This window comes from Ursus americanus, chromosome 21, assembly GCF_024610735.1.
Source record: "Ursus americanus isolate L20-20 chromosome 21, mUrsAme1.1.p, whole genome shotgun sequence".
In the NCBI taxonomy this organism is placed as follows: domain Eukaryota; kingdom Metazoa; phylum Chordata; class Mammalia; order Carnivora; family Ursidae; genus Ursus; species Ursus americanus.
The window spans coordinates 32508499-32535714 of record NC_142147.1 but is presented as its reverse complement, the minus strand read 5'-3'; the positions used below and the strand labels follow the sequence as shown (position 1 = coordinate 32535714).

Sequence of the window (27216 nt, the reverse complement as noted above, 5' to 3'; positions counted from 1 at the left end):
CTCTACTTCAGGAGTTAGTACCAGATCCAAGTCTTGCTAACAACAGGATTCCACCCTCCTGGCCATGCCGATAGGGTCAGGAGTAAGTTTATAACATAAGTAGGGCAAACAAAAATTATTGGAAAGACAGTCTTTATGAACTCACAAGCCAGGACTATGTGAGCTTCTTTCCTGTTACTTGGAGAAAGTCTGCCTGGGAATGAAGCAATCGTAGAGGAAAATAAAACTGATAGATGGAGAAAGAACACAGAACCCTGACCTAGCCATACCTGAAGCCAGAAATATATTGAAATTTTTGGTATTATGAGCTCCCTCCCTTTAATTTTGCTTCAATTGCCTTAAATTTGATTTCTACAATGTGCAACTAAAAATAACTCCCAACTACTATTCATGTTAAAATGAAGGAAGTTTGAGCCCCATACCATTCTCTGAGGTTGTGCTAGTCTTACATAATAGGTTGAATCCCTAAAACCATACCAGATATCATGAAATGGGCACACACAGCCTTTATCTGCCAGCCATGATGTACTCATGAGTCTGCCACTATCTCACACATGATGTTGGGCCAATTGCTTCTCCTCTTTGATTTATGAGATTAGGGTTTGGATTAGAACTGGCAGAGTTCTCTAACACTGTGTGATATACATGATTCCCTGGATGCATACCTACCCTCAAATTCTCTAATGGGTGTGGAACTCTATGTGTGAACATCCGAGATTTGAAATCATTTTTTATACTTATTAATGTAACAATCATTATTCACACTTTCATGGTACCCATAGATCGTTCATGGGTATGAGACCCTTTGCTTTCTCTAATTACCCAGTGAGCATTGTTATCTGCATCTCATGGAAGAAGTAATAGGTTCAGAGAAGTGAAGTGACTTTCTCAAGGTCACAGAACTGGTAAGTAGCAGAGCCAAGACAAAAAGTGATGGCACTACCCTTTTCTGCCTCAGTCCTTGACATTGTTCAGAGGTCTCAGTCAGTGTGGTTCTTCTGCATGTGCCTGCCTGTCTCTGTTCCACACACTCATGTTTGGGTTTGTGTAGGATGAGCTGCTTGCATTGGTCTAGAAGCGCCCACACTGTGGCTGCCCATGAGAAGACTGTCAGCACTACAAAACAACCCTATAAGCATTCTCCACAGAAAAACGTGAACCAGCCAAAGTGTTACACTCGGTTTGAATGAACCCTAATGAAGGATTGATTCGTCTTCTTGAACCTGAGTCTAAACAAATTGAAAAAGAAGAGGAAGGAGTAGCAGATAAAAACCACCGATTTACCTTTATTTTAGTGTCAGGTTTGAAAGCCAAGTGGGTCTGAAGACTGTACCAAGAATGACAGTCACTCAATTACAGTTCGTGCTGAGGGTAATGGCTTCCCACATTTGGGACTTGCCAGGGAAGGTTGACAGCATGAAGATGTGGAACAGACCTCCTACTTCCAGGAGGGCCCTGAGCCCAAGAGGAACAGGGAGGAGCTGGGCCAACCTATTCAGGTTATTCTCCCCAACTTTAAGCATGCTGGAAGCCACTCCCTTCTCATCTGGGGCAGAAAGAGGAGGAAGTGATATGCTAACCAAATTCATTCCAAGTGGAAGGAAATACTGTGAATTAAGAAGTATTTCCTCTCAAAATAAACATAATTCTTTAACAAGCACGTACCTTTTCCTGGACCATTGACCATGAGAAGGGCGTTGTGCTTTTTGTGCTGTGATGTGCCATCTGCCCATCCATCCTTCCGTGGTTCCCAGCAGTGTCCAGGGAATCGTTTGGAACAGAGATGAAAGCTGAGTGTGCTCTGACACCTTCCCTTCCTTTGACTTTTTTGCCTGTGGTGAACAAGATAGACCTGGAGAGCGACCTTAGACTTCCTGCGTGGAAAGTAACTTCCACTCCTTATGGTGTCTTTAATCTCTGTGCCATAGGCAGAGAAAACTTAAATAGCCATTTTCAGGTTTTATAAAGAAAAGCAATTAAATGAGTCTGGGAGGGCTATCTGCAGCAAGTCCCAAATTCTCATTAGGTAGTAAAATGAAGGAAAAGTGCTCAGGGCAGAAATTCCCTAAAGCCTTACAACTCAAACTGTGGTCCATGGACTAGCAGCATCCACCTCACCGGGAGCCTGGTAGAAATGAAGAGTCCCAGGACTTGCCCTGGCTCACCCTGAACCAGAACCTGCGCTTGAACAAAGTCCCAGGTATTCAGGGTGCTCATTACAATTTGAGAAGCACTGCCATCAAATCCTTCCCACCCCGGACAAAGGAAAATCTGGTTGTGAATACTTCAGGACAAATCCATTCTACCCTCCAGGAAAAGGATGGAAAATGTACTATTTATCAGGAGAGAGTCGTGGGGAACATGTATTTAGGTTGGGGGGGGGTACCTCTGATCCTCCTCTCTCAGAGGAAGTTGGTTGTTTTCATGAAGGTTGGGCAGACACTCATATTCATTCATTTACTTTTTGTTTGTTTTGAGAGATGACTCTGTGCTACACACTTTGCGATCATCTTGGTATACTCTGGTGAAAAAACAGACATCATCACTGTGCACATGGAATTTATAGTCTGCTGGGAAAGATGTATGTTTACTTTTGTATTTGCTTGCAGTTGTGTTTGGGAGGAAAAGAACAGAGGGCTAAGAAGGAACTACTCAATTATATTGGTAGGAACAAGGTGACTTCAGGGCATTTTGGCAGCGGAATCACACAAATCATCTCGACCAGGGACCAGTAAACTAGAGCTCATGGGCCAACTGCAGCTTGCCACTCATTTTTGTAAATGAAGTTTTAATGGAACAAAGACACTCCCATTTACTTGTGTATTTATGACAGCCCTTGTGCTACAATGGCAAAGTTCAGTAGTTGTGACAGGGACTGTGTGGCTCTGCAATGTCTAAAATATTGACTATCTGGCCCCTTAAGAATAAGTTTGTCCTTTTTGGGGTTTTGTTTTGTTTTGTTGTAGGTGAGTGAAATAAGACCCAGGCAGGGGAAGTTAATTACCCACAATCACATAGCAGATGCATGCAGAACAAGCATAGGATTCTCCCTTCCCTGATCCTCAGGGCTCACAGGGGCAGTGGGAACATCTAGAACATACTGCAGCAGAGGGACAAGTGGAGCCAAGGAGCTGCTGTGGGCAGAGGCCCACAGCAACCCGAGGACTTAGAAGCTGGTAGATTAGGAGAGACTGTCCAAGGCCCAGTTGAGGAGGAGATCACCATGCACCCAGGCAGGAGGGAGGAGCTCAAGCCCTGAGCTGATGGGCACACAACCAACCAAGAAGTGGGGTGAAGATGTACACAGCAATGGTTCAGAAAGCACACAAACAGTATCTCCTTCCAGAAAACTCCATTTCTCCAGACCTGAAATGCCAATCCCAGCAGAATGAAAATGAGCATGTTGGTGGGGGGAGGGCAGTGGTAGGGATGTAGGGGACTGTGGGCCAACAATTGTTATAGGCAAGGAGAAGAACAGATACAAACCCTACGGCAAGCAAGGGCATGAAGCAACTAAGAAACTATAAGAAATTCAGTGTGGATTGTCGAGTTTGCACATTTTCTGAGCCAGACCACACTCTGGTTAAGACTACCTCCCTGGTCATCCCCAAGATAAACTCTTTGCTGGGGCTTTTGAGCCACATGCATTTGAGCAAAAGCCTCCTATATACAGGAAAACATGCTAATTCATTGTTCTGGCTCATGCTTAAAACAAAACAAAACAAAGCAACAAAACAGGAATTCCTAATGCTAGCCATCTGATACCATCAGGTTCTGCTTCTGAGGGAGATTATGTTTGTCTATTTTTTTCAATGAAGAGAACTTACCAGAAGTAATATTGGAGTCATTAGAGTTAAGCCACATTTATCAATGTATATTGATTGATCTTAGTAATATTCAAATAGAATAATGGTGACTAATGGGGGGGGAGGTGTTTTTGTTTTCCTGTGAAGTCCAGTTAGATACACTTAAAAGTAGAAACAATAAAGGCATTAAATTCACTCTTCAGCTTGTCAAAGAGATCTAACAATTACTTTCAAAAAGAAACTCCGTGATGTCTTTCCATTTGGCTTTTTGTTGGTCTCTTACTCTTCCTGTGATATGGTTGAATCTCATCTTTAGCAGCAAGCTACTCTGCTTCTGGATGAGGGACTATTCTGAAACTTGTATTCACTAATTATTTGGGATTTTTTTCTGCCTAATATTCTTTTTTGAACAAAAGCTTAAGACTAGAGTCTCATTTATTACAATGATTCCTCTATAATAAGGAATGAATATGGAATTTAAAGATGACTCTCTTCTGAAAGCCATGCTACTTGCTAATATACAGAAACGTTCACTGAATATACTGAGATGTCAAAAGCAAGACTCTTATGAAATCTGGTAGCTATTTCTGACATACTCTGGAAAATTTTCCAATGTAGCAGACAGAGGGCTCCAAGGCTAAAATTTAACTGTTTCCCCAAATGTTTAATTTCCATGGTTTGATTTCATAAAAAGCAATTTTTCTCATGGTATTTAGGTGGTCGTAATTGAAAGAGAAATTTCTCCCCCTGAGAGGGTCTCTGAAGATAGCTGTCTTTGACATTGATGTGTCTCCCTCTTGGCCAGAAGCCACAGAGATGGGTCCCCCCTCATGCTAGATCATTAATTGTTCTTCTCCAGGTCTGCACATACTAAGCTGAGAACCAAGGCAATTATGCAATCAAGTCAAGCAAAAAAACGATGCTCGTGCTCCAATGAGCCACAATTTTAGTTGACAGTTGCTTAGACTTGACTTGTCCTGATAATTGCTTCAAGTCCTCCATGACCCTCCAAAAGAATGTGTGAGCTCCTTCAGAGAGTGTGTGATTTGCAGAGGACAGTGCCACCATCTTCTTACAAAAAAGTAAGGAATGGATTCTGATGTCCTTTGTTTAAGTCAAATATGATCTGTGTTAGTTGGGATTTGCCCAGAAGCTGACCCTGAGACAAGAACCCAAGTGAACTGGTTTATCCCGGAAGTGATTCCAGGAAGCATTGGTAGAGGGATGGGAAAATAAGACCACAAATTACTTCTGTGGGTAACGAGCTTACTCCAACAGGGCGAATCTGAGAACCAGCGTAGAACTCTGCTTAGAATTCCTACCTGAAGTTAGATACACAGACTCCTAATAGTCATTGTTCAGTGCCTTAACCAGGAGCATTAACTCTTTAGCACTTGGGACAGATTGAGCCCCAACTTGCAGGCAAAGCTGTCAAGCAAAGAGAGGCAAATGCTAGCCTAGAAGCCTGGCTGGCAGGCACTGCAAAGATAGATCCCAGAAGGATGTGGATGGGGCACCAACTATACTTCCCATCCTCCTCAAGCCAAAAGACCTCAGTTTTTGTCATTCCAGATCTGGCTCCACCTTTCTTTATTTCTCTGCTTTCAGAACAACTCCAGATGTTTGGACATGACCTTGATGAGCGTTCACCTTGTTATTCTGGAGAAGGTAAGTCACCAGCAGATGTGTTACATGACTTTTCAATCTATTTGCAAAACTCAAGATGTTAGAGACATTTCAGATAACATAGCCCTATGATATATTATATTAGATTCCTCTTATAAAACTAACTCTTTAATGTTATGTATTTTTACACTCCGATATCTTTCTTTCTTTTAAAAAGAAAAAAATTAAAACTCAAAGACCCCACTGTATCTGGTTTTTTTGGCCAATCTTCAGCCCAATGTAGCGTAATTCTGGCCAGACTATTTTCTTTGGTAGGCTACACACATAGCCAGGCCAAGCCAAATCAACACATATTTATTTAACACTTAATGTGTATCATGATTACATAAGGTAAGTACTTGTAAACCACATACTGTGTAACTTGCTCTAAGTCAACTTTTCTTCTTTGCCTGGGGCATTATTTGCAAATACAGCCAGTGAAGAAATAGATAGAGAAGTAACAATGGGTTTGTGGGATAGAAAGCATAATCCATTTTTAGCATTTTTCCTCATGGAACATTCTTAGAAAACCTATATACATAGAACTCAGAAATTGCCCCTAAAAAATATTTATGATGGGATTCTATATTCTTTCAATTACAACTTCCTTTAAGAATACTTAAGGATATTTGATTTATGTAAATGTCACGTGCACCGTAATTTAGGGTGATCTTTTGGCTCTATAAAAGGAAGTCCACATGTACAGATAAACACCCAGAAGAGAGTTTGTAAGGGAGTACCCTTGTACATCATTCTTATTAACTATCTTGCTTATCTCATCTGTTGAGCCCTAACGTTCTTTGTTCTGACAGCCTTCCCTAGCTCCCCTGGATGGAGTGAGTTGTTTTTGTGATTCCTCCCTGCCTCAACCCCTGCCACTCTGTATGGTATTGACCTATTTTACATCCTACATGGTGAATTTCTCAAGCCAGGATAGTATCTCATTCAAAATGAGAATTTCAACTTCTCCTCTTGCCTAGGATAGTGACTAGGATATAGCAGATGATCAGCAAATGCTTGTTAAGTTGACCTGAGGAAGAGCCTTCCTTATTCTGATGAAGAATATCTAAAAAAAAAAAAAATCTACACCGAATATCATAATTAGTGGTGAAATATTTAAAGGTTTCCCTTGAGATTGGGAACCAAACGAGAATGCCTACTATTGTCAGACCTTTTTAATGTCACATTTCATGTTCCAGCCAATTCAGTAAGGAAAGGAAAAGAAATTTTAAAACATAAGGATAAGAACGGAAGAAATACAACTATCATTAGCAACAATATTATTGGAAAGTAGAAATCTAAAAGAATCTGTAAATAAACTATAAGAACTAATAAGTGAATTAAGCAAAGTTTCTAGATATAAAGTCAATATGCCAAAATCAGTTGTGCTTCTACATACCAGCAACAAATAATTAGAAAATTAGGATAACCAGGATGCATTAGCAATAGTATCACATACATTAAATATTAGGGGGGAAAATCTAACAAAAGATCTACAAGACTTCTACTCAAAAAACTATAAAACATAATTGAAAGAAATTAAAGAATTGGTCCACCCCCCTCCATGCTTTCCATGTTTGTGGAAGTACAGAGTACAGAGTGTCCTGGGAGTACAGTGGCCAAGAGGGAATCACAGAGCAAATGGGAGGCCAGTTCATATAGAGCTGTGTAGTCTGTTCTAGTTATCATTTGCTGTGTAACAAACTACTCTGCACTTTTGACTTAAAACAACTTTCAGTTGCTTGTAGATCTGCAGTTTGGGCAGGGCTCAGCAAGGATGGCTCATTGCTGCTCCATGTTGCATCAGCTGGAGTGGCTGGATGGGGTGCTGGGGAATTTCAAGATGATGACTGTACTTGGGTACTAAGTTGATGCTGGGTGTTGGCTGAAAGCTCAGCAGAAGTGTGTGCCTCCCTTCGTGCACTTGGGCTTTCTCCTGGAGTGATGACTGGGCCCCAGGAGAAAGTGTCTCAAGAGAACAGGATAGAAGTGTTTTTATGGTGTTTGTATGACCTAGCCTCCAACGTCACACAGTGTCACTGGCACCACACTGTGTTGACCCACGCAGTCACAAAGCGCCACCCAGTTTCGAGAGGAGGAGACATAGACTCCACCTCTTCATGGGGGAGCAGCAAGCTTCCAGAAGAGTAGGTGGGGCAGGAGATGTTATTGTGGCCACCTTAGAAAATAAAATATGCCGCATAGACCATAGTAAGCTTCTGGAGTTTCTCTTTTATTATGGCGATTTGAGCAGAGGGGTGACATGACCTGACCTGGGATATATTTTGCCTTATTATTTTACTTTATATTTTTATGTGGGCTTTGATACCACAGGTATGATTTTGTCCCAGGACTAAAACACATGCATAATTGCATATATAACTGTGACCTGATGAAATTCAAGTGCCAGGATATGATAGAGTATCATCAAATGCTAGGATCCTTTGGATTTTTGTGTAGTTCTATCCAGCTGCCAGAAATGGGCAAACGTAGCTGCTGTGGGCAGATTTGCCTAAGAGCCTCCACAGTTCTCTAGACACAGGCATCTGTGTGTGCCAGGGAAGGGGAAGAGACCAGTTTTCTCAGGCTGGTGTGCTGGCTTCCTGAGTGATGACCCAGACTGTCCAGAGAGACAGCTGCCCCATCGAGGCAAGATCTATTGGAATGTGTCTTGACTCTACGGTAGAAGAAGTCCTTCCCCTCTCGGTTTGAGAGATTTCCTCATCCTTACACAGAGGTAGATGGAGTCTTTGGATGAGGTGAGTGAAGGGAGACAATGCACCTGCTTTCTGTCCTCCCAGACAGTGTGGAGAAGACAAAAGAGTGAAGTAGGTCATGAGATGCAAGAGGAGAGGAAACCTAGTGATGGAATTTCTAGGGGAAAACTCACCAACTTGGTTGAAATATTCTCTAGATTACTTTTACAGGTCAGTATGGCTTCGTGGAGAAATCGGTGGCAGGACAGTCAGAGAAAACTGCATTTGAATCTTAACCTCCAGCCTGCATTAGCTGTGTGCTGGTAGAACTGTAATGAAGTCATACCTCAGTCTGTCCATTAAAATATTAAAGATAAGAATAGCTACCAAAGAGCATTTTGAGGATTAAGTGAAATCACATAGGCAATATCCCTAGTACAGTTAGAGTCATAGTGGACTGTGAAAATGTGAGTTCCTTCTACTCTCGGTGTTGCTTATATCCACCCTTCCTTTCTCTTCTCTGGCCTGGCATAGCTAAGATCATGCATATTCAGCCAACACCCTTGGGGATTTTGTCTAGAAATGAGGTGTAAAATCTATAAAAGAAGACTCATTGAAGTTCTACCATCTTTTCATGGGATTAAACAAACTTGGCTTTGTTTAATTTGTTTAAACTCACAAATTATGAGTGGGGAGGGTAGTGAAAAGGAGGAAAAAGAACCCACTTCATTTGACTCATAGCAATTGTAAGCACTCATTTGGTTTTGAAAACAAAAGAAAAACATAAAGGAAAAGTGGATGGATTGATTCCACATAAAGCCAAATAAATACATATTTTAGTAGACCCTGATAAACCAGAAATTAGAGGTTTGAGGTTTTTTTATTTTGTTTTCTTTTCTTTTCTTTTAAGCTAACAATACTCTATACCTAAGTATACTGTTTGGGTCGACACAGTGATCGCCACTGTCATTGTCAAAAAGCACTTGTTATGTATCTCAGTGTGCATGCAGCGCAGCCGGGAATGAGGCTCATGTTGTTGCCATCTTGTTGGTAATATTCTAGATGGACAATACTTGCAGATTCAGACTTACAGAGGAAGACTTATTGATGTGCCAGAACCAGCTCAAACCAGCTCATGAGAGCAGATTGTGCAATTTCTTCCTAATGCCGCATTCCTCGTCATGCATCACTTTAGTAGCTTAGAATCATCAGCCATGCTGGGGTATTTACATCATGGAAACTGGCAGAAGTCACATGTCAGTATGTACCCCCTCTGTGACCAAGGCTAGTTACTAAATATCTATTAACACATCACTGGACAGAGAATGGAATGAAACTTTTAACAGGTTCATTAAAAGGCAAAGAAACTGTATTACATATTAAGATTTTATTTTTGTTTTAAATAGGCAAACATGATTTATGTACTTGAATCTATAGAAAAATCTCAACTTAGAACTTATTTTTCAAGTCCCAAAGGAGTGCAATGACCACCATCCCATTTAATTTAAAAGAATTTCATTGGTTTTGGATTCAATGAAAGGGGGATTTTTAAAGAATTGATTTTTGTTTTAAAGTTCAATAAGATTTTATTAATTTAATTAGTTCCTATCAATTTTTAAATACTTAATGGCTTAGATTAAATTTGCATGCTCTCTCTCTCCCTCTTTTCCCCCACCCCCTCTCCTTTTTTAACCCAGCCTGTTCTGAGTATATTAATGGACGTAGGCCATCATTTTGCAGGTAGAACACTCTGGTTGTTTGTAAATCAAGTAAAAGTTTTGGGCCAGGATTTTGAGGTGTTGTTTCCATTAGGATGTATGTTATACAATCTACAAACCAGGAAAAAGAGTTTGGGTAGATGCAGGACAGGGGTTCTGTTTGTGGCAGAGGTTAATCTAAGCCGGTTGTGCTGGGCCTCACATTCAGAAAGTTGATTTAAGAGCAGGAATGGTATCAGCAGGCATCAGATCCACAGGATGGTCTGAGTTCGTCTTCCCAGTGCATGTGGGCCTGGGGGAGCAAGGGAGGAGGCGGGATCCTGCCGTGTGATCAGAAGAGGAGCAAGTTAGAAGATGAAGGGCCAACTGTTCATAGTTTTTTTTTAAGGGAGGATGAATAACTTCAGATCAGGATTGAAGTCACAGTCCAGAGGAACTAGAAAAAGGAATAAATAGGTAACAAGACTAGAGTTAAATTCTGAGGAATGAGAATCCAAGTGTGATGAAGCCTTTCTCTAAATGCTTTCCTTCACCCTCTAGTCCCATGTGATGCTTTCCAAACCAAGGATTTGCACTCAAATAATTTTGCAACTTCATGGTGGCGTACTCTACCCCCTCTTGGAAATGCATAATGGGCATTGGCATATTTAAAGCTGTGTAAGCAAGTCTTACAGCTAGTAAAGCCATTTAGGTTTGTGGAACTGACTCCTTTGAGCACAGAACACATTTTGGGCATCACCGTGTGTGCATTCTGGAGAACCACGTTCTGCAGAAGGTCCGTCTGAGATGTGCTATGGCAGAAAGAGCTTGGACTCTGGTCAAATACTCCCGGACCCAAATTCTGGAGATAAGGTCTAAAAAGCACCAGGCACCTAATAGACCCTCAACACATAGTGGCCTGAATTCTCCCAAGGCAGAGGCAGGTGTAATTCTGAAAGAGTGGCTGTCCTCACAGGGGAGTGAGGTGGGATACTTGCTCTCTGCAAGGTTACCTTCCTGGAGTGAGGATGTTAGAAGATCCAAAGAAGTTTGCGGAGTCCAATAAATAACTGACAGCCATTCCTGATTCCCCTGTCTCCTTGGCTTGAACTTTTGACGTGAACTTGAGTTCGAGCCTCATGTTCCTCAGTACGAACTAAGTTTGTCAGCGGCTGGGGTTCAGGGGCTCAGAAAATCAATTTGGGGCTAAATATGTATTCAGGATTAGCATCCTGGGTTGGTTAAAGGCAGTTACCTGTTATCTGTTTATCTATTTTCTTCCCTTTCAAGCAATCTGCAAGGAAAGAGTAGTATCATCTGAAGCCTCCCAAGATGTGAAATAAGAGGATTAAAGGAAATAATGTTTATAAAAACCTGGGTATAAACAGTAGGGCTCTGGAGGGCAGGGAGGGGCTATTTGCACTCTGATGATCATGAAGGCTTCTTGGATGGTTTTACCTTCCTGCTTTTTTCCAGGGGTGTGATCCCCTGGGGGAAATGGACCATGGGATTTGCATATAGCCAGTCTTTTCCAGCTCTGCCGTCATTTTTAACACAGCCCTAAATTGGCTGAGTCATAAGTAGAGGGTGGGTTCAGATATTCATTTCTAAAATATTTGCCGTGCCAGGCATTGTGCTAGCTACTGGGAGTACAAAGAAGACAGGGCAGCCCCCTCCCTGAAATCAGTCTTGGTCTGGGCGAGGGAACAGATGTACATACTAACTGATCATTAAGCCACAAAGCAGTGAATGCTGGGATAATCCATGAAAAGTGCTTAGAATACTGTCTGAGCACATGATAAGGGCTCAATACATCTTGATTACTATTATGATCGATATAATTATTATTATTAAACAGGCAGGTTGCAGTGGGAACATCGAGGAGTGTGTGTGTTGGGGGGGGCTCATTTTGCCTGGAAGCTCAGAGAAAGCATCACAGAGGGAAGGTAATACTTGTCTTGAAAAGATAAGAATGTGGCCATGTTCAGGAGAGGGAAAACATATCCTTCTGTTCAAAGAAACATGTGCAAAAGCCTTGACATGAATATCCATGCATATTGAGATAACTGCAAATATTTTAGCATGGCTGAGTCATGAGGGGTGTGTCTGTGTCTGTGTGTCAGTGTGTGTCTCTGTGTGTGTGGCCAGAGACAAAAATGGGAAGATGAAAGGGAAAGAGTCAGCTTGAGCTTGAAAAGGTGATCACTTTTCTTATTTCAAAATTTGGAATAAACCTGTTTACAATAGGAACATAGCTATTAGTTTGTTAAGAAATGTAAATTAAAATAGTTAACTGTAATTGATAGTGTAATGCATATTTCAAAGTTGCTAAGAGAGTAAATCTTAAAAGTTTTCATCATAAGAAAAACATTTTATAACTGTATGGTGACTTACCATGGTGATCATTTTGCAATATATACAGATACTGAAACTTTATGTTGTACCCACAACTGATGGAATGGTATAATGTCAATTATACCTCAGGGAAAAAAATTAAAAGCTATTTGACCAATTTGATTCCAATTCAGGGTCTGTCTTCATAAAGCAGAATTGTTTATATCAAAACATTAGAAAAAAAAATTGAATCAAGAGAAATAGTGAAGTAAATTTTAATATGTCTCTCTGATTCCATTAGGTAATTATTCAGATTGTTATTAAAGAACAGAATTAAATAGTTTGGGAAAATGCAAATAATGTAGAATCGAGTGAATAAAGTCTAGAAATAGAAAGGGACTCTAAAAAGGAATCTGAAGTCTGTTACAAAGTGTGCTTAGCTGGAAGGTTAGAAGGCAGTATGTTGAAATGTTAAAGTTGTTATTTGTGGGTGGAGGAGGTCAAGGGAAAATTTTGTTTCCTTTTCTGTATTTATTCCAACCAGGGAAGAAAAAGGGGCGGGTGGTTCTTGTGCCCCAATGGAGAAAACAGCAGATACAGCCTCTTCAAAGCTGCCTGGTTCATGACATGCCCCCCCCCAAGCCGGGGGACACTGAGCCACGCCTCCAGGGTTCACAGTGGAGCTGAGAGATAAGCTTAGTGAGCATGTGGGTGGACCAGTACCCCACAACTAACTGCATGCAGTAACAGTAAGGCTGAATTGTCTCCAGCAGACACTACAAGAGTTCTGAGGGGAGAGCTTAGGGTGGCCAGGGTGAGGCGAAAGGCTTCTTACAGAAGGCAGGATTCAAGCTGGCTCTCAAAGGGTATGAAGGTTTAGATGCGTAAAAGGAAGGAAGCTTAACCTGAAACCACTTGTCTTTCCTAGCTCTTTACTAAGGAAACCCTCATTCTTGAAGATCTACCGCCCACTGGTGCCCTATCTAAATGTTGAGGCCTCTTTGTGGGAAGCGAGCTAAACTAAGCCAGTTGCTCTTTGGAGACATGATTATAACTGCCAATTACTGAGCACTCGCCTAGCACTTTACCTGCCTGGCTTCATTCATACTCACCAGAGCCCTATTATAAATTGATGTTTCTACAGATTGGAAAACTGAGGTTTGGCTAGATCACCTAAGGCAATGTATAAGCACTAGAGGCATAATTGGATCCAGGCCAGTCTGGCTTCAGAGTCTTTGAGTGTAAGCAATGGACATTTTCCACTGCACTAGTCTTCTGTTTGTGACCAGTAGAACTGTGCCTCTCCACCTTGTGTCTCACCTGTCCTGGTTGCGTGGGGCGGGGGGGGGGGGGGAAGCAGGACCCCCATCATGATCTCCATTTTCTGAATGGCAGCAATGAGTTACTGATGTCCATCCTTTCATTCTCTCAACCAGTATTTGAGTGTTTGTTGAATGTGCGCAGCGTGCAAGATGCTTTGGTGGGTGGGGGTGTCAGTGTGCACAAGCCCTCCCAGAATGAAACCCATAATGGGTTCCCTGGCTCCGCGGTGTATGGGGGGCCAGTGTCCCTAGTCCCAGCCTGGAGCCAAGTCCTCCACTCTCTGGGGTGGTTAGTTTGCGAGCCTTTATCATCCAGGGGAGAGACCTCTGAGCAAGCTGTGTGACCTCGGGCCAATCCCTTCCTCCCTCTGGGGCTCCTTCTCTCACTAAACCAGGGCAATGCTGAATTCAGTGATTTTCCAAGTCTCTCCAATACTCACACATGATTCTACTCCCCACCTTAGAAAAATATGGTTCCTCATAACACAGAGGAAGGGTGAATCACACATCTGGAACAGAGTGAGAGAAGCCATGCCCTGTGTGTGCTTTAATTTGTATGCAGTTCAAAAACAGTAACCTGTGGAGTTAGAATTCTGTCAGGATGCTGGTCGCCCTTGGGACGGGGGTGACTGGGAGAGAGAAGGAAGATGCTTCTAAGGGGTTTGGTTGGGTCCAGATCAGCAGTCTGAGTGCTGATCCCAAAGGTGGTGTTCACTTTGTGATGCTTTGTTCACCTGTATGCTTATGGATTTGGGTCCTTTTCTTTATGGTTAAAAAATACTTCAATTAAAAAAAAATATATATGTATATATGTGTATATATATATATATACATATATATATGTATGTATATATGTATATATATATATTCAAATGACATCAAAAGAGAGTGGTAGGGTGGAAAGTGTTCCTGAGGGGTTTCAGATAGAGGACAGGGGCTCCTGGCTCTGTGACTAGAGCAAGTCACCTCCCCTCTGAGCAGTAAGAGGTCACTCAGGGCAACAGCCTCATTTTCCAGATGATCCCAGAGGGTCCATGCAGTTGGCGCTGCGTGGATTTCCCCAGCCCTGAGCTTGAATAGGAACAGGGCGCTGTGCTGGAAGCAGGCGCCTGAGCCTGGAGCTCTGGGAAGGAGCACGCTATCCTGAGTATTCAACAGGTGGCAGTCTTCCCTCAGCCTCTGCAAGTTCCTGGTGCAGCAGGGGCAGCATGTTTCCTGCAGCCTTAGCCAGGATGCTGATCTCCAGGGGCAGGTCTCTCCACTCCCTGGAGTAGGGTTCTTATACCCAGGGTCCCAGCTCACATACTCTGCTCCTGGCCAGTTCTACTGAGTACTCCCAGGACCCCAGGAGGAGCCCAGGACTGGTGTCCTCCAGTCCCTCCTCCTTGGAGGAACGCTCCCACAAACCCTCTGCAGGCCATGTTCCTGGGGTCTCAGGCAAGGAGGATCCTCCTCCTGGGGGGCTGTCCTTGAAAGCAAGAGAGAGAGAAATTTCTGGGAACCTGGGTGACTGCTCTAACAGAGAAGGGAACATGAATATTTCATTAAGGTGGTTCAAGCTATTAAACAACATTACAAAACCAAGTGTGTTGGCAGGAATCTGAGAAGCACATTTACATGGGTACAAATAGTGTGAAAAGAGGCCCAGTGTGGAGACAGCCTCAGGGAAAGCCCCCTGCGGGTCTGCCCGAAGTAGCCTCCACTGCACCTGTACTCCCACTCCAAACACATTCCCAAGGGGGTGGTAGGAGGGGGAGCTCAGAGATGGCAGGACCCCAGCACAAGGGCTTTCAGTGCCCCAGGGATTTTAACCCTCAAGACTGGGTAGTTCTGGAGGATGGGGAACTCTCAGGCATCACTTTCCTGGTCTGAAGGGCTCAAGGGGTTGGGAGAGGCTTAGAACCCACAGCTGACCCCAGAGGCTACCCTAGAGTCTCAGATGTCTGTGCCAGAGGAAGTCAAGCCTGGAAAAATAGGGCGAGATTTTTGTCACAGTGAGGGTGGGATTCAGTGTGAGGCCCCGTGACACCCTCTGAACCACCAGCGGACAGGCTGTTTCTCCCCCATGTGTTCCTCTGGCTGAAGGACAAGAACATACAAAGGCCTTTTTGTGTAGCTTTCACCTAGAACATTGAGAAGTCTTTACATCTCTTGTATCTCCCCTCCTACAACTAAAGACTACTTCCATAGAGACTGCTTTTGTATTATTTCTGTACAAAATAACAATATAAAAACATGCACCAAACTTAGCATTTTGCATATTTAATTTCTTATAAAGCTCTGACCTAGATGCTATTATAATTTCCATTTTACAGGTGAGGACATTGAAGGTGAGAGAGGTTAGATAAATAGCCCAAAGTCACACTGCTGGTAGACATCAGAGAGGAATTTAAATCAGGTTCCTTTGAATCCAGAGCCTAGACTCTAAATCCATCTTGGCTGGAAAATGTTCAAAGCGTCTGATTCTCTGCCTCCTTGATCATACCAAAGAGAGGTGTTGGGGAGGAGAAGTCACTGAAGAAGCCGGAGAGTAAGGTCATGGTAACAAGAGAAGACCAGATCATTTGTGAAATCTGCTATTTACTCTTAGCACTTGGGCAAACAACTGCTTGGAGAGTCCGTTTTGTCTAGTTACTGTGAAAATTAAAGAAATACCTATGAAGTGCCAAGCCTGGTGTCTGGTACACAGTAGGCACTCAATAAATGGTAGAGCCCCTTTTTACTTCCTTAGGCTTCTTCTACCTGCCCAGCCAGACACAGTTCTCCTATAGGCTGATTCTTTCTGCTCAGGAAGTTTCCTAGAGAGGCTGTGAGTGGTGACTCCAAACTTCAGCTATGCGTTGGATATTCTTTCCCTGCACCTTGAACTCGTCCTACCTCAGTACTTATGACATTGTGCTGCAGATTGTTTATCATATATCTTTCTTCAATCGAGGACTTGATGTGGCAGGAAATGTGTCTACCTAGTTCCCTGTTGAATCCCAAGGTACCAGCAGAGAGCCTAAAATGTTAGAGCACTCAATAGGCATCTATTTATGGCTGTATGGATGAATGGATGGGTGGACTGTTGAGTGGGAGGAGAGAGGGAGGGAAGGAGGGAGGGATGGATGGATGAGTGGATGGATGGATGGATGGATGGATGGATGGATAAATGGATGGACAGATGGACGGACAGACGGGTGGAAAGACGTGTGAACTGGATGGGTCGTTTGATACATTGGTAGTCAGCTTTAGTATCTTCATTTATAACATTCTGTGTCACATGTGTACACACTGGGGCTTTCAGGAACACCTTCCTCCTGCTTACCATTAAGTCCGTGACTTTGACCATCCTGAGAGATGTAGAAGCCTACCGAAGGCTGGCCCTGCCCAAGCAGAAAGGGCTACTGTCGAGTCCAACACCCACAAATAAGCAAAAGCATTTCCTAAGGCTTCTTCATCTTCACAAGCTTCCAGGAAGAGAAAAATTCTGTTTGGTAAGAGTAGATGCCAAACTCTATCACTCATTATCTCATGCTGCCCTCCACTCAGGAAAAGGGGCTGCTTATGATTTCTGAAATCTTAGACTCCCCCTGCCCCCCCTTTTTTGGGTGTTGATGGGAAGGAGGGGGTCTGATAACCAGGCTGCTAATTGCTCTGCTTATCAGAAAATGGTCTTTCATTGCAGTGTGTATTTGGGGAGTGGATGGTTCAGAAGGCAGAGCAATCCTGGAGTCTGTGGCTTGGCTGTGACAGGGTCACATTGGAGAGATCAGGGTTCATAGAGAAGTGAGGAAGGGCAGGGCCAGTGGAATGCTCTCAAGATAATCTTCTGTTCTTATCAACGGCACGTTTTCCCAACACACATACTTAATGTACTTGAACTTATAACCTTGGAAAGCAAAATAGCAGTGTCAGTCTGTTGGGCCCCAAGGAAAGCAGATTCTGGTTCTGGTTCTTGAATAGGCTTGACCAGAGATCAAACCTGGGGTGGGTCTCAGAGGCCACACTGTCTCCTCCTTATGTCCTTTTTCTCCCCTGTCATGCTCTTCCTCCTTCCTTCTTGCAGATGTCATCTGGGGGCTCTCTTCATGCCCATTCCACTCCCCCTTCTAAACAAGTTCTCAAAACAGACTCAGATCAACGCAGACCTGTGGAGGTGTTAGAGACTGAGAAATCTCTTGGCTGTACCAGCACTGAGACATACCTGCCATGTGAAGCTCCCATTTGCACTTGGCCAAAGAATGACGTTCAAATCTTAAATTAACAGATTCTTCAACAAAGTAGAGTATGGGGGTGACCCATCAGGTGCTAATGAAATTATTCTCTAAAGGAGGGAGAGACAGGATAAAAAGAAAGGATGGGTGGAGGAGAGGGATGGATGATATATGATGTTTATTTAGTGTCTACTTCAGTCAGGAAATGAGCCACACATTTTCTCTAATATCCACAGCAATCTGACAAGGCAGACTTGTTGCCTTCCATGTAATAGCTGAGGCCCAGCAAAGTTCATGAATGGGCTGAAGGTCACACGGCAACTGGAATTGAAGCCTAGTAGGTGTGACTCTTCCAGGCTGCCTTCAGTCTCACCCCTGCTATGATCAGGTGGCCCATTAGCTTGGCCCAGTGAGGTGCTATGGATCAGCAGGAAAGCACCTCGCACTTAAGCACCAGTTAGGGCCTCCTTCCTGGCCAAGTCTTCATTCTGAAACTCAGAAGCTGGAATTGCCAGACCTTAGACTCATTGACTGGAGTCTGAGACCCAGTGAGAGGCCATTTCTTGTCTGGGGTCCCACAGTTGTTTGAGGCAAGAGCTGGGACTAGATCTATAGTTTCTTGAATCATTGTCAGTGCGGTTGTTTTGGGGACACTTTGAGTCTCCAGTGCAGTCAGTTCCATTATTGTGTACAATCATAGATCCCAGGGGAAGTCATATAAGTGAACAGGATGGAGGACATGAGGACATAGTGTCTGACATCTACCTTTACATAGCTGATCTGTGAAATGGGATTGTTGTGGTATGCTGTGTCCACAACAGTCCTCAGTACTTCCTCCTTTCAGTCTATTAATAGAATATTTTGAAGACTTTAGAGAAAGTATTTGGTAGATTTAAAACATATGCAGTGACCTATGACTCCGGAAGGGAGTTCATGAGCATGGTACTTTCAACTTCCATGATCAAGTTTGGTCAGTAGGGCTGATAGGGAATCCAGAAAAGATGGCAGTCAGGTGTAAGGGAAAAGACACCCAAACTCACAATTCTTGGTTTGTGCTCAAGTGTTGACCAGACTTCCTGATTATCAGTTTCCTCGTTTTGAAAACAAATGAAGATGATGTGAACAAGGTTTCCTCTGGCCTTTTTCTACCCAGTGCCCATAACAGCAGCTCTGAGCAAGTCTCTTGCCTTTTTGGGCCTTTTGATGGTCTCCTTGGATGGTTTCTGTTGTTGCTGTGATAAAGCCTGGACTCCTTAGAGTAGTCTGTGGGGCCTCTTCTAAGAAACCTCATCTCCATCCCTTTCTCCTTCCCATCGCATCTTTGGGTCCTCGAATTTGTCATGCTGTCTCCTCTGCAGGGACACTGTACCTGGAACCCCACCCACTTTTCCTTTTCCTGCCCAGTTTCTTGTCTCTGATCTCATCCCTTTTGTAATTTCCTCAGGAAAGCATTTTGATCCTTCTGTGCATGTCAGCCACCTTCTGTTGTGTGTCTTCTCTCCCACATAATTCTTGAGATCATACTTTTATTTGTGGGTTCCCCTTTAAGAGAAAAAAAACCCATAATGAGAAACTCCATGAGGTTTGGGATTGTGTTGGTTTATGCTGTCAGTTGTTTCCCTGAACTGAGAATGTGTGATAAAGTCAAACATTTGCTGAATGAATGAATAATAGGACATTTGGAGGGAGGGGTTGAGGAAGGAAGGGAGTGAGGGAGGGACTGAAAAAGGGAGGAAGAAGGTGGGGGAGGATGATCCCCAGATGTAGTTGACTTTTCTGTGTGAAGACATTTATAGTCGATTCCTAATGGGTGGACCAGTCAGATGTGCTCTCTATTCAATATGGCCCCTTTGAATTCCTCCTAATTCCCCAAGGCTGAATCCTCATGGAAGCCCCCCTCTGGTGCTTGAAGCCCTGAGGGGAGATTCCATACTCTCTGAGCTCTGGCAACCAGACTGCGCACATTATTTATTGCTAGAGGACTGCTGTTTTGTACAGTGCCCATCCCCCATCCTTTTATTACATACTTTCTTGATCAAACTGTAAACCAACAAGAGAATGCTGAGCAATCATTAACAGCTGTTCTTGGAAAAGGACTAGATCACATAATTGCACACTTTACAGTGTTCACCCTGGCCACTGTTCCACCTCCATGGCGGTGCATGTCCTCTTGTAGCTGGAAACATCACAAATGAGGCTTCTGGCTAAAATCAGAAAGGGAAGGAGCAGGAAGTGTGGGAGAAAGATCCAGAAAACAATTTACTTGTTATAAAGTTGCTGAGAAGCTTAAGGCCACTGCATTTTGGTTAGCTGCTAAGTGAATATGTAACTACTTTATATATTTCAACAAAATTAAACTTAAACCTACAGAATTAGGTTTATTAATTTCTGTCAGGGCTCAATGGGGGAATAAGAATGGCCATTCATTATGGACACACAATTACTGGAGACAAAAATGAAGCCCAGCACTATTAAGTATAATAAAAATGTTGAACACTGAAGAAATTTTCATTAAATATAATCTATTCTTTATATTACTACACTTAATCCTTGCTGTCTGCTTCTCTGTTTTTCTCCAACCTATTTAATTTTATTACTTAACTTTTTATAAATGTTTCTTAATATAATTATGATTAAATATTTGGGAGAAGAGAAGAACACTTAGTCTCTTAAAAAAGAAAACGAAGAGAAAGAAAGAAAGAGAAAGAAAGAAAGAAAGAAAGAAAGAAAGAAAGAAAGAAAGAAAGAAAGAAATTCTTCTTCTATCTCCTTTTTGCTTTACTCCTAAGATGGTGAAAAATGATGTTTTTTTTTTTTTTTTTTGAAAAAGCAAGTGCTAAGTGGGATTTTATTGTTGGGGCAAGGCTGGAGCAGGAGAGAAGGGAAGGCAATAAATAAGAAAGAAGCGCCGATCAGCAACTGCAATAGAGCTCTTTATATTACACATTTAAATAAAAGTCCAGTGCCTTACTAAAAATGCCTGAGAATATTTGCACGGCCAAACCATGTAATTAAAAGATGGGCCCGGCTAGTGTTACCACTTGCACTACACGAAAACATTTATGTTTAAGCCACGATGGGTTTTTCTGCAAGATGCTTTCTTCTCTTTAGGGTGGGGGTGGGGGTTGGATAGTGGGAAGCTAAGTGGGGAATTTAATTTTCTTTGCCAAATATGGTCTGCCACTGTGTCTTCAAGCTTCTTATTGGACATATCATGGTCTTATGTATTTTTTTTTTTAACACAGCTCAATCAGGAAGTAGCAATCCCTATAAGCATGGAATATAGGGATATGGAAATAAAACAGTGATTCAACTTTTACCCACTAATGAGTGCTTTAATGGCTATGTTCAGAACAGAGAGGTCTTGGTTCCACCACCAAGTCACTTCAGAAGTTCGGTTCTGGGCACCGCATGTTCAGGGTCAAGCATTAACTAGTTTCTCTTCTTCCAGCTATGTAAGATGAGAATCATGCTTTTGTTCAGAGCAACCACACAACCCTGCCCAACCTCCAGACCCCACTACGTGCACGTATTCATATTTCCTGGACTCCATCATCTCAATATGCTTATTTTGTAATTTTACTAAGCTAGGTATTTGGTGTTTATGTTGTACGGATTATGTAAACTCTCTTCACAGCTGAGACATGTAGTAGTATATCGTATGATGCCTTTTCTCTTTTACAGATTTCTTTGTTGCTATTACTATTATTACTATTTGCATAGTTCCTGACATAATTATTCTGCCCTCAGTCCTGCTTACCATCTGTGTAAGTCATCTCAAACCAGGACATTCTGTCAGTACCATCTTCTAGAACTCTCTGTGCCTTCTGAACTGCTCCAGTCTGGATTGGTGGCTCCCTTGGCCATTAACAGCTTGCACTCTTGGGATTTCTTCCCACTGCCATCCCAGGTAGCCTTCACCTTTCTCGAAGGTCCCTATTTCCTGAGTCCTACACCCCCCTCTTGGTTCCTCCAAGTCCCTATTTCCTGAGTCCTACACCCCCCTCTTGGTTCCTCCCCATGTTTTGTAGACCATATCTTCTAGTAACTTCCAAAGGAGGAATACATGGGAATTGGAACTTTGGGAACTCATAGAGAAGCCTTCCCTACTAGTACCATCTAAGTAATCTTCCCCTGATTTCTCCCTAGAGCATTGTGTTTTTTACTCCTCTGCATAGCCTTTGTGTGAACTGACAATCTTCATACTTACTTCTCTGCTTACTTTACTTTTTGTTGTCCCCATAAGAAAGTAAGGTCATGAGTGGTGGGACCTCGTCGTCGTCTTTGCTTACTGCTAAACCCCAGTGTCCAGAACAATAGCACATCCAGTAGACACTCCATAAATATTTGTTGAATAATGGACCTAATGAATTTATTGGCTTGCTTAAATGTCTGAACCTGTAAAGAATAGAAATTGTTGGAGAAGTTTTGGCCCTCACTTGACATAGCACATCCTTAGGCAGAATGCATGTGGTTTGCTCTATGACCGAGAACACACATCAGCCTTTGAAAATGAAACTGATAGCAGCTTCAGCTGGATCCCCTGTTCCCGGCACCTCTGGCACGTGGCTTCCCTTTCAGAAACCCCATGGAAAACCCAGACTTGAGGCACTTGCTGGAGCCCTCTCCCTGAGGGATTTGCTGTTTTTCTCCTGCCAAAAGTTCATGGGAGACATTCCAGAGAGGTAGGCTAAGGGGTGTATCCCCACGGACTCAGGAGTGTAGATTGGTAGTATCCAAACTGTGTGTGTGTGTGTGTGTGTAGATACATAGACATTTTACATGTACACACTAATTTTTTTATAAACAATACTTTATTGTGTTGTTCTCATGTATTATGGACATTATAAAACATGTGAAAAATTGAACCAAAAAATAGAAGAAATAAAAGTAACTTTTAACAGAAACTTTAATATTTTCTTTTATACTCTCTTAGATCACTATCTTTTTGAAGACCCTGATTTAAATAGGTATTTCTAAACTTTTGTATGCTGGGGAACCACCTGGATGGCTTCTTACAAATTGAGATTTCTGGGCTCCTTTCAGAGCGTGACTCATTAGCATGTGAGTCCGTACTTTTCCCCAGGACTCTAGTTACTATTCTGATATCTGTGGCTCACAGACCCCACTCTAAAATACTCACCGAGATACTCTGTGATTTGCTTCTGTTTTTGGGCAGAGCTAAGGAATCTCCTCCACATTGGGACATATCAGGACTGTGTTAGCTTAGCTTCTGGTCAGAATGCCTTCACAGATGCATAAAAGCAGTAGGCTCTTGGCTTTGATGGGAAGGGGCATCAGTTAACAACAAAAAAGGACCATGATGTTCCATTTCTGCATCTTTTATTTAAGACTTATTATTAGTACCTTCCATGGTGGGTGTTGATGTTTCTTAAGTCATATATTCTTCACCAAATTTAGTGCTAAGTAGTTGTTGTTTTTACTGAAAAATAGCACAATAATACAGCAGTCTATTTTGGGTCCCATATTTTGCACCTCATGCAGTGCTAATTACTTATTCTTATCTTTAGTACTCCTAAGAAAGAGGTAGGTAATTTTATCCCCCTTTTATAGGTGTAGAAACTGAGGCCTGGAGAAGTCATTTCATCAGTTACTCCTACCACCAATCAAAGCAAAACAAATGAAACCATAAACAAACAAAAAACTCTTGCAGAGTCATGTATTAAAACATAGGCTGATGATCCTTGCTCAGGACCACAGGGCTGGCAAGCGGTTGAGTGGGATGGCTGGAGCCTCCTCACTCAAGTTTTATGCTCTTTACACAAGCTAGAAGCTGCCTCACTTCCTCACGCCCTCCCCAGATGCTTGGCTACCTGCGCTGGTAAAAGCTGACTCTCTAGTCCTTCCCTCTGTCTCTCTTTAGTGACATCCCCAGTTGGCTGCTGAGCTGTCTACCTCCTGTGATAAGAAGTGAGCTACACAAGAGGCTTCAAATAGGATCACAAGTTATCATGTCCAATATACCTCAAATAAATAGGACCCCCTTCAGTGGTTTAGCAATGCCACATTCCTCTGGGAAATTATCTACACACTCAGTCTCTGGGACGGTTTGCCACTCAACCAGCACTGCACACCCATCATTCTATCCATGTGCTTGGCATCAGGTGAGCAAAACTGGTACATGCCAACAGCGTTCTCTCTTTTCATCCCCATGTTTTGGCACTGTAAACACAATGGCCTCTGGGGGCATTTTGATGGATGTTTTTCCCCCCTCCATCTCAGTAATATTAACCTTGTTTAATAATCTATTAACAAAGAGGATAAAGGTCTTATTAACATTCACATGCTTTCTTTGCTGCTGAAATAACACTGCCTTTTTGTGTATTTGGAAGGCTGATTTTTTTGTTCCTTTTTTTTTCTTTCTTTTTTTTTTTTTTTAATGACAGAGGTTGATGAATGTGGTGGAAAGGGCACGGGTAAAAAGACTGCGGGTCACGAGCTTCAGACCCTGGCTGGCCGCTCATTCTCTGTGCGACCTTGGCGACGTCACCCAGCCTCTCTGATCCTCTGTTTCCTCATTTGTAAAATGTCTATTATTAATTTATAATTAAGTAAATTTACAAATTAAAAAAAGTAATTTATAAAGTGTCTAACTTGGGACACAGAAAGCATGAATATATATATTACTTTTTTTTGCAATTCTTGTGCCCCGTGAAATGGGTTTTCATGGAATTGTAATTAAGACCATCCGTGAGTAATACATAACTGAGAACTCCCTTTAAGACACTTGCCTTTGGCTTCCGAGACAAAAATCATCCTGTCTACCATGATGGTATGTCTGTTCATGGGCTCAACCAATACTTGTTGAAGAAAAAAGAAACCCAGTGGATGAAGCTGTGGTGGATCTTAGGAAACAGTTGAAAGGACACAGATTCTTTTTTCTTCTGAAATGATTATTTTCACAAATTATGTGTTTATGTTCCCAAATCATCCTGGGCTTGAGCAAATCAAGCAGTTTCTCTGGCCATTTAGAATGAGTCTGAAGCTGGTTGTGTATTTGCGATCAGCTGTCAAGCAAAGAAAGAGAAAGGGAGAGACAAGGCATTAACCGTGACCACGGAACATGTTCTACCTGTTACTGAATGCCTGTGGAGTGTTTCTCAGACTGCCCATGTGCAGATGACAGACTGCAAATGCAGAGTCATTCCGAAGGGCTGGGTGGGGGCCTGAGACTCTGAGTTCCTAAGAAGCTCCCACTTGCTGCTGCTGGTCCTCAGTTCACACTTCAAGGGGCAGGTGTAGGCATTCTGTACACAGCACACAGTGGGTACATGTGAAAGTTCACATGTTTTCCTGCTCCATCTATAGACCTCCCCTCTGCCAAGAGGTGAGTTCTAGTTTCCTTTCTCTGCCCTGTGATGCTTTAATGTCCCCTTGTCCTTCTCTGTTATTCCTGTCATTCTAGCTGTTTCAGAGCCTAGGTGGCTACACACAACCTCAAGTTTTACCTCTAAATGAGGAGTTTGTATGTAGACATGGTGAAACAGAAAGAAAGCAAATAAACAAAACTGCGAAGCTACGTAACAAAGTTCTGATACAGGCAGGTAAACATCACACGTGAGTTAAAGGAGGGGGTTGTCCCTCCCAGCACACCTCGCATGCCTGAGGTCCACATTGAAAGTGTAAATGCCTGGCATTGCTATGAGATTTGGGGAGATGCTCTAAACACTTACAGAGGCTTTCCCTCACTGCTACCAAATGGCACACTCGAGTCGCCAGGCTGGGCATAAGACTCTTGTTTCTTGTGTGTTGGCGTTGGAGCCATCTGGAGATACAGATCTGCCCAGCTCTGTGTACACGCCCTTCCCCATTCATGAGACTGCGTTGGGACTCAGGTATTGATATTTTTAAGCTGCTGCAATTGATAATAGTGCCCCAAGGTAAATTGAGGGGCTGGGGTGCAGGTTGGTTGAGAGAGAAAACTCCGCCTTCCCGTGTTCTGGATTATCCGGCAGAGAAATGTATGAATGCGTTTCTCTAGGGATTCAGAACTAATATCTTCATTTAAAAAAGTGTATCCCCCGTGCTATTTTTTTCAAATATATTCTTCAACAGAGGCATACTCATTTCCCTCCGGGATTAATTGCAGCCCTGTTGCTGATGGCTTTTGCATGAAGTTCAGCTGCTGCTTGCAGTGGGTAAGGCACTCTGATTGGGAATGAGCTCCGAAACGCAGAGGGGCAGCTGCGAGTCGTGGGGAAATTATTACCATTTCAGATGTCACTCAGCTTGATTTGTGATTAAGGGGAGCTGGAGGCTCCTCCTGTCTGGGCTGCTGCAAGAGCGGAAATCTGCTCTCCAAGCCAGGCGCGCTGCATTGTCATAGCCAATGCCCGTCACCTCTGCGCCGCCTCCTCCAGCGCACCCAGGAGCCTGAAGCATTTAGCTTCAATTACAAACATCACTTGTCATTTCTGGGATGCTGACTACATTAATAAACTTTTTTTTTCCTTTTTGGAGAATATGATTAAAGTGTCTTGTGGATAAATAACATTTATCTATTTTCCTTTCATTCCTGTGTTGTGTAAACCAGACAGCGGGAAAGGAGAAACACCTGAACTTTCAAGTCCCTGGAGTGGGCAGATGTGGCATCTCACTTGGTACTCCAGGGGCTCTTGCACAATGCTAGAGAGGTTTTTGTTTAACTTGATAGGCTAAACCGTTCACTCACCCAGCAGCCTTCTTGTGCACATGGGACGTGATGAACTCCTGGAAGGGGAAGAACAGCTCTGCAGAAAGTGCAGGGCCTCCTGGAGTCAGGTGGGCCAGGCAGGGCTCAAAGTGTGCTAGGAAGAGAGCACGTGGCTCGGTGAGGCCAGGACGCCCAGGTGACTTGATGAGGACTGTTTCCTTGCAGGCCTGGAGGTTTAATGCTTATGTGGTCCATTTGCGGTTCCAGCTGGTACCCAGAGCTGGTGGCCTTTACCAATGGCAGCATAACTTGTGATAAAGATAGGGGCTCTGGGTTAGAAGTGCGATTGAGTCCCAGCTCTGTCCTCAAGGACTCTGGTCCAGACAAGCACTTGGAGCCTCAGCCTTCAGAGAATGGAGAGACATGCTGAGCGTTCCGTGAGAATGGCACGTAGATAAGGGGACTTAGCCCTGTTGCCTGTTAGGAACGCTCAGGGGTGCCCTCAAAACATATGATAACCAGTTAGCACCAGCACAGCTCTGGAGCAATGTTCTGGGCTCCTTCCTGCTGGGTCAGGCCTTAACCCTTTAGTTGCTGGATTGTAGCACTAAATGGGAAAGCCATGTAGGGGAAGGCTCAGCATGCTGGCTTGCACAGAAGTATTTATGTATTGTAGCAACTGGAACGGCTGCATGGGGACAAACAGACAGTATAACAACCATAGGCTGTTAACTGAGTGGCCCACCTCATGCCAGCCCTCTGCAGACTGGGCTAGACGACTGTATGGAGAGGAGGTTTAACCCTAGAGTTTATAGTGGAATCACCAATCCACCCAGAAGATTCCTGA

At 43.1% G+C, this 27216-nt stretch overlaps 1 long non-coding RNA gene across 1 annotated transcript in view; it reads left to right on the top strand.

Annotated features, from left to right (window-relative positions):
• LOC123791332 (uncharacterized) overlaps window positions 1-27216 on the top strand; it is a 458920-nt gene that overhangs the window by 379465 nt on the left and 52239 nt on the right. The window contains exon 3 of the long non-coding RNA XR_006779339.2: window positions 5415-5474. This is a non-coding gene — a long non-coding RNA (uncharacterized LOC123791332). The remainder of the gene's footprint in view (window positions 1-5414; window positions 5475-27216) is intronic.